At 42.6% G+C, this 8,373-nt stretch overlaps 1 pseudogene; it reads right to left on the reverse strand.

Moving 5' to 3' along the window:
• Window positions 1–4,220: 4,220 nt before the first annotated feature.
• On the reverse strand, window positions 4,221–4,908 carry LOC102251954 (annotated as a pseudogene).
• Window positions 4,909–8,373: the final 3,465 nt, after the last annotated feature.

An 8,373-nucleotide genomic window follows, 5' to 3' on the forward strand; every position in this document is an offset into this window, starting at 1 on the left:
TTATTTATTAATAAATTTATGTATTATTTTCATATACATTTTACTAATTTCCTTTCATCTCTCACACTTCTATTATAAAGAAAGGGCAAATAGCAATATTAAAATATCTCTGCTAATTAATTCCCTTTTTTAAAAAAATATATTTTATTGATTTTTTACAGAGAGGAAGGGAGACGGATAGAGAGTTTGAAACATCGATCAGCTGCCTCCTGCACACTCCCCACTGGGGATGTGCCCACAACCAAGGTACATGCCCTTGACCGGAATCGAACCTGGGACCCTTGAGTCTGCATGCCAATGCTCTATCCACTGAGCCAAACTGGTTAGGGCAGTTTTTTAATCTACTTATCTACTGATGGGCACTTAGGCTGTTTCCAAATCTTAGCTGTTGTAAATTGCCCTGTTATGAACATAGGGGTACATATATTCTTTCTGGTGATTGCTTCTGAATTCTTGTTTTTAAATTCCTAGAAGTGGAATCACTGTGTCAAATGGGAGTTCCATTTTTAATTTTTTGAGGAAACTCCAAACTGTTTTCCACAGAGCCTGCAGTCTGCATTCCCACCAGCAATGTACGAGGGTTCTTTTTTCTCCACATCCTCACCAACTCTTGTCGTTTGTTGATTTGTTGATGATAGTCATTCTAACAAGTGTGAGGTCATACCTCATTGTCCTTTTGATTTGCAACTCTCTGATGATTAGTGACTTTGAGCACTTGTGTCTGGCTTCTTTTACTCACCGTGTTTTGAGATTCATCCATGTTGTTGTGTGTATCCATTGTTCATTTATATTTTACTAGAGGCCCGGTGCATGAATTCGTGCACCAGTGGGGCCTCTCGGCCTGGCCTGCGGGATCGGGTTGAAACCAGCTCTCTGAAATCCCCCAAGGGGCCCCAGATTGTGAGAGGGTGCAGGCCAGGCTGAGGGACCCCACCGGTGCACAATCAGGGCCAGGGAAGGACGTGGGAGGTTGGCCAGCTTGGGAGGGACCGTGGGAGGGCTCCAGGGTGTGTCTGGCCCAACTTGCTCAGTCCTGATTGGCTGGACCCCAGCAGCAAGCTAACCTACCGGTCGGAGTTTTTGTCCCCTGCTGGTCAGAGCACGTCATAGTGAGCAATTGAACGGCCTTAGCATATCATTTGCATATTATGCTTTGATTGGTTGAATGGCCTACCAGACTACTGGACACCTAGCATATTAGGCTTTTATTATATAGGATTACTAAGTGGTATCCCATTGTAGAGATATACCACAATTTGTTTATCCTTTCTTTTTTTTAAATCCTCACCTGAGGGTATGGTTTTTTTTTTTTTTAGGTGATTTTGAGAGAGGAAGAGAGAGAAAGAGAGAGAGAGACATCCACGTGAGAGAAAAACATCACATTGATAAGTTGCCTCCCATCTGCACCCCACTGGGGATTGAAACTACAATCTAGGTATGTACCCTAAATTGCACCCCCAACATTTTGGTGTACGGGCTCCATCCAAATGAGCCACCCAATGAGGCTATCCTCTTTTTCCTTAATGATAGACACCAAGGCTGTAGCCAGTTTTGGGCTATTATGAAGAAAATGCTATGAACATTCTTCTTCCAATCTTTGTGTGAATATACAGGGGTAGGCAAAAGCAGGTTTACAGTTGTTCATATGGAAAAAGACATGCAAGTTATGATTATTATAGTAGCTTTATTAACTCTGTTTCACATACTCACAACTGTAAATCTACTTTTGCTCACACCTGTATGTTTTTATTTGTCTTGAATAACTAAGAATATAATTCCTGGTTCATAGGGCAGGCATATGCTTAGTTTTATAAGTTACTGCTATATATTATTCCGAATAGATAGTACATTTTACATTCCCAACACTGTATGAGAGTTCCAGTTGCTCTACATTCTTTTTTAAAAAAACAACAACATAATTTTATTGATTTCAGAGAGAAAGGGAGAGATAGAAACATCAGTGATGAGAGATAATCATTGATCGGTTGCCTGCTGCACGCCCCACACTGGGGATCCAGCCTGCAACCCAGGCACCTGCCTTGGTTGGGAATTGAACTGTGACCTCCTGGTTCATAGGTCGATCACTGAGCCACGTGGGCTGGGCAGACCTCTGGTTTCAATGCCGTGTTAGTGAGAGTCCCAAATCCCAGCCCTGCCATGCTGTTGGGTTTAGTCCATGACCTGTTCCCAACTGGGGATCGAGCCTGGGACCTTTCAATCCATAGGCTGACACTCTATCCATTGAGCCAAACCAGCGAGGGCTCTATATTCTTGCTAACATTTGGTATTGTCAGTTATTTAAAGTTTAACCATTTTGGTGAGTGTGGAGAATTATCTCATTGTGGTCTTAATTTGCATATTCTTGATGTAGAAAGATTTTGAATACTTTTCATGGGTTTATTGGCCATTTATATATGTTATTTTATGAAGTATCTGCTCAGATCTTTTGGCCATTTAAAAAAATTACAGTCTTTTTATTACTGTCTTATAGGAAATATATATATATATTTGGATACCCATCCTTTGTCAGATCAATATTTTGCTTACCTTTTTTGGCTTTATTTTCGTAATAGTATCTTTTGATGAGCAAAGTTTTGATGTTTCTTTTATCAATTTTTTTCTTTTATGATTACTGCCTTCAATGACTTAAGAAATTTTTGCCTATTGCCAAGTCATAAAGATATTGTGTTTTCACCTAACAGCTTTATGATTTTAGCTTTTAGGTTTTAGATTTATGATCCATTTTGAATTAATTTTTGCACATGGTGTGAGATAGGGTCAAGGTTCACTTACTTCTCCCATATGGATATTCAGTTGTTCCAGAACCATTTGTTGAAAAGATGTATTGCTTTGTCCAGTGTATTGCTTTGACACCTTTGTCAAAAATAAAGTGACCATTAAGTGTGCGTCTATTTCTGGCCTTCTGTTTTGTTCCCTGGATCTATCTGTCAATCCTTATGCTAGTACCACACTGTCTTGATTACAGTAGCCTATACGTCTTGAAGTTAAGTAGTATAAGTCTTCTAGTTTTTCTTAGTATTGAGATTTTAAAAGCTCCCCAGGTGGGTCTAATGTGCAGCCCAAACCTGAGAACTTTGAGAACATTCTAATGTGAGCCAAAGTTTCCAGACCCAGCTTTCTCTGTCCCTAGCTTCTAGGGCAGGGGTGGGGAACCATTTTTCTGCCAAGGGCCATTGGATATTTATCACATCATTCACAGGCCATACAAAATTATCAACTTAAAAACTAGCCTGCTATGCCCAGCTGGTATAGCTCAGTGGTTGAGCATCAACACATGAACAGAGAGGTCACCATTTCAATTCCCCTCAGGGCACATGCCCGGGTGCAGGCTCAATCCCTAGTGGGGGATGTGCAGGAGGCAGCTGATCAATGTTTCTATCTCTATATCCCTCTCCCTTCCTTTCTCTCTAAATCAATAAAAACATTTAAAAACAAAAATGCACACACTTGGCCAAATCCTGGCCCAAAACACCTTGTAGGATTTTAAAAAAAAATTAGACTCCTATATTTGGTCAAATATTTAATTAACTCACCCCTAATGCCTTGGCAGGGCCAGACCAAATGATTTTGTGGGCCTTATACGGCCGCCATGGGCCGGACATTCCCCATCCCTGCTCTAGGGCAACATGGTAAACCAATTAGTAAACTTGATCCTATCTCCTTAGTCTAGAATCCTCGTCCTCTCCAGCTTTATGGCTGATGCATTAAGAACTTCATCAGTTTTTCACCTGGCTTCCCAGAACTTCTAGAAAAAAAAGCCTAAGTTCTTACTTAGTGTGCCTAAAATCACCCTTTATAATTAGGCTCACGAATACTTCACCCATTACCTTCCCCAATAAGTACCTTAAACTTTAGCCATATCATATTAGTCATTCTTCAAGTGTTGTTTTTTTAAATGTTAGTTGTCTTTTTTTTTAACTACTTTGTGACAAGTTTCATGTGTGTGTGTTTTTAAATTAAAAAATATTTTTATTGACTTTAGAGATGAGGGGAGAGGGAAAGAGAGCTAGAAACATCAATGATGAAAGAGAATCATTAATCAGCTGCCTCCTGCATGGTCCACTTTGGGGATTGGGCCCGAAACCTGGGCATGTGCCCTGACCAGGAATCAAACCATGACCTCCTGGTTCATAGGTTGATGCTCAACCACTGAGCCACGCTGGCTGGGCCAGGTGATGTCTCTTATGACCCATATACAATTACTTGTCTTCTAGTTTGTTGAAGCAATAGGTCAGACATTTGCCACAACAATGACTGTTAAAGTGGCTGGCCATAAAACTCTGGCACACATTCATCTAAAAAACACTCCCAACGAAGGCAACTGATTGTGCCATCTCATCCACCTTATAGTATTTCAGGGCAGCCAGCTTAACCCTCTTTCTCTTATGCTCACTCTCCTTGGGAGTGGTGTGAGACTGCTTCCCTTTCTTAGCACCACCACGTAGTCTCAACACAAGATAAAGAGTGGACTCCTTTCGAAGGTTATGGTGAAACAAAGAACATCCATATTCCAGTTGCTTGCCAGCAAAGATCAGTCTTTGCTGATCAGGGGGAATTCCTTCCTTATCTTGGATCTTGGCCTTTACATTCTCTCTTGTATCCAAGGGGTCAGCCTCGAGAGTGATGGTCTTCCTCACAAGGGTTTTCACAAAAACCTGCATCTTGGTGGCAGTTCCACCATGGATGGCAGATCGGAAAGCTTCCTCAAGTGTTTTAAACGTCCTCATGCCTCCATGCCTTTGCTTGCCCACCAACCTAAAACACACTTTCCTCCTGCCATTGCCTGTCACTTCCTTCTTCTCTTTCAACATGTAGCCTGGTATCGTCTACACTGCTGTGCTTTGACCCCCTTATCTGGAATAAGTATCCTTCCCTGGTTCCCATGGCCATCTGTACTTGCCTTTATTATAGACACTAAGGTACTGTGTTATAACTGTCAGTCATCTTATCGCACAACTCCACTAACCTATATGCTTCCTGAAATCTGAGACTTTGTATTTCCATTTCTTGTCCCTAGTGCCTACCAATATGCTCGGCACATTTGAGGTACCTAATAAATGTTTATTACATGTATGAAAACTGGGCTCCAATCTGCATTGTGATCTGGGGCAGATTTCCTTCATCTCTTTGAGCCTCTAGTCCAACAGTTCTCAACCTGTGGGTCGCGACCCCTTTGGGGGTCGAACGACCCTTTCACAGGGGTCGCCTAAGACCATCGGAAAACACATATATAATTACATATTGTTTTTGTGATTAATCACTATGCTTTAATTATGTTCAATTTGTAACAATGAAATTGGGGGTCACCACAACATGAGGAACTGTATTAAAGAGTTGCGGCATTAGGAAGGTTGAGAACCACTGCTCTAGTCCCATATCTACAAACTGGAAATAACACCTATGCCATAAGGTGGTTATGAGACTCGAGTGAGCTGATCCATGTAAAACCCATTGCGTGAATTGGTACATGGTAAATAGTAGCTCAATAAATCTTGGTCTCTTCCCATCTTCCACCATATCCTTCAGAAACACCCTCCCTATTACACTTCTTTAGCTGACCACTAGGTGGTGTCAGTCTCTGGCCTGACAATCAATCCCACAGCAGCCCCCTTAAGGCCCCAATCCCAGTGCCTGTTACACTCAGACAGGAAAAGATGTTTAACGATTTGCTGGAAGATCCAAAAAAGAAGATACCCTCTCCCACACCAACGTCTTTTCCTACTGTCACCATTCTAGGTATCCTGATTATGGATTGCAGAGAATTCCTCTTTGATTTCTCACTATTTTGGTTATAATTTCAACTCAAGGATTTGAAGATTGAAAATGCTTCTTAACAATAGAAGTGGGAGAAGACGCTGAGGCAGAGAGGGATTCATGAGTGCTATAGGAGAAATACAGAGAAGATGTTTACAGTCACATCCGCCTGAAAGGAATTAATTACGATGGTCTCCTCAACCAGCACAGGCACCCCTGGCCCTAACACTCTGTCAGCCTTCCCATCAATTAACCAAGAGCTCCTAATAGTGGGTGGATACAAAGAAATAAAAGACATCCTTGCCCTTAAGGAGTTTATAGTGTGGTGGTAGACACAGAACCTGCACAATTAAGTGCTAATGTCTAGGTCAGTGGTTCCCAACCTCTTTTTGGCCATGTCCCACCTAAGCATCTCTAAAATCCTGATGCCCCCCCTGTGACTTATAATTCTTATTATTCAAAAAGTGAACTCCTATTCACGTGGAGGAAGTCTAAAAGGCCATTAACTTGGTCTAAACAAGCTTCCAAAGAACATGGCATCCATGAACAAGAAACATAAAAGAACAAAAGGACAGTTGAAGTACTGAGGAAGAAATCACTAAGAAATTGTTAAAAAAAAAAATCCTATATAATAAAAGCCTGATATGCAAATTGACCGAACTGTAGAAAGACTGGTCGCTATGATGCACACTGACCACCAGGGGGGCAGATGCTCAATGCAGGAGCTGCCCCCAGCCTGCAGGCCGGCCAAGGTGGGTGCCAGGACCCCACCCCCCCATCGCCCTGCCAGTGCCCTCACAGATCATCCCTGATCTCCAGCCAGGTCTAGGGACCTAGCCCATGCACGAACTTCGTGCATCTGGCCTCTAGTAATAATATGAAGTGATATAAAAGAAATAGCAAATAAAGTTTCAAAATATATAATAGAGAACCGAAATGCATAAAAATGTCACTATATATTTATATACTGTATATGAGGCCCCTAGGGCTATAAGAAATGCAAAAAATTCACTGTTAGTAACTCATTCTCGAATTGCCCCCCTTAAAAATCAAATTGCCCCTCTGTGGGGCGTGTGCCCCACAATGGGAACCACTGGTCTAGGTACTGAGTTTATCCTGAGTACAAGTTGGGAACAGGAGAGATGGGCAAAGGGAGAATAACAGGACGGCTTTTCTAAGGAGGGTAAGGAGGGGCTGGGAGAACAGTATAATTAAAGGCTCAGATAGAAATATGCATTCTCTCTCTTTCAGAGACACCCTCACAGTTCACATACTGGAAATAACCAAGTGTCCAACAACCCTAATGGATTGTGTAGAATCCAAGCAAGGACACTGCAAGTAGCCAACATAAAAAGCGGGCGAGATGTGCGTGTACAAAGTGGAAAGGGATCAAGATAAGTTAATTGAAAAAGTAAGTTACAGAATAGTATATATTGTCTGAGCTCACTTGTGGTTTTAAATGATGTTTATTTGTTTTTTTTGTGGTTTTTTTTTTTAACCTCTTGGAAGGAGACCCACAGAACTCTCAGTAGTGGTGACTCTGAGGGTGGGGCTGAAGAATGGGAGTGTGGAGAGCAGCGAGTTTACTTTTCACCTTGTACCTTCCTATACGCTGAGGGGTTTTTTAACCACTAATTATTACCATTTTTATAAGATAAAGTTAAAAATAAATACACATTCACAGTCATGAGCTCATAGGAGTTGGGAGGTAGCAAATAAGAAGTGTTGACATGCAGGCTGAGGACATGGAAGTCCGTGGCTGGGAGAGTTCATACTGGATTTAGTTGTCTACAGACAGACACCCAGTAGAGGTTTGCCATCCAGGAAGAGACTACACAGGGAGAACGGATGTAGAAAGACTCACCTTTGTAAGGCAACTAGCAGGGAGAGGAATGAAACTGCCCCCTTATAAGCGACATACGGTCATCCCATCTAGCTTTTTCCTTTCAAAGATGCCTGAAATCTGTTTCAATCTGATTTCGCTTGGACCGTAACATTGGGAGAGGGTCCTGGGAGCGGAAGGAATCTGATAGGCATTCACTAAACACGTTTAGGGAGTCCCTGCCGCCATGTGTCTGTCACTGTGTTAGCCCAGGAGGGCTGTATAATAGGATGAATAAGATTCCACCGCTGTGTGAAGAAACTCTGGCAGAGGAAATTGGAGCTTTATTTCAAAGGAAAAAATGACAGACCTTGAGCACAGACTTGCAAGATTAAACAGAATTGGCAGCGTCTGAGATTTCTAGCCTGGAAGACGAAAGGTAGGTGGCCGTGGCCTGGAGCAAACCGAGCCCAGAGGGAGCTCTGGTTTGGGGAAAAGGTCTGGTTCCCTCTGGATTCTTCCGTGGCTCGCACTGCCATCAGGGGACAAGTCCTCAGTGTTGCTCCGCTTTCTGCAAGGACAGCCTGGAGGACGGAGAACCCTTCCTTGGCTAGAATTTTAAAAGGGTACAACCCTCTCTCTTCTGAACCTCAGTTTCTGGCAGCCCAAGTCGCCTGTGTCTCCCTGCACTCTGGCTTCCAGACACCAGAAAGCCAGACGCCCAGGGCGCAGGCTGCAAACACCGCCCAGGAGGGGGCAGTGGCCAGAAGCACCTC

Source organism: Myotis brandtii, unplaced genomic scaffold (assembly GCF_000412655.1).
Source record: "Myotis brandtii unplaced genomic scaffold, ASM41265v1 scaffold581, whole genome shotgun sequence".
Lineage (NCBI taxonomy): Eukaryota > Metazoa > Chordata > Mammalia > Chiroptera > Vespertilionidae > Myotis > Myotis brandtii.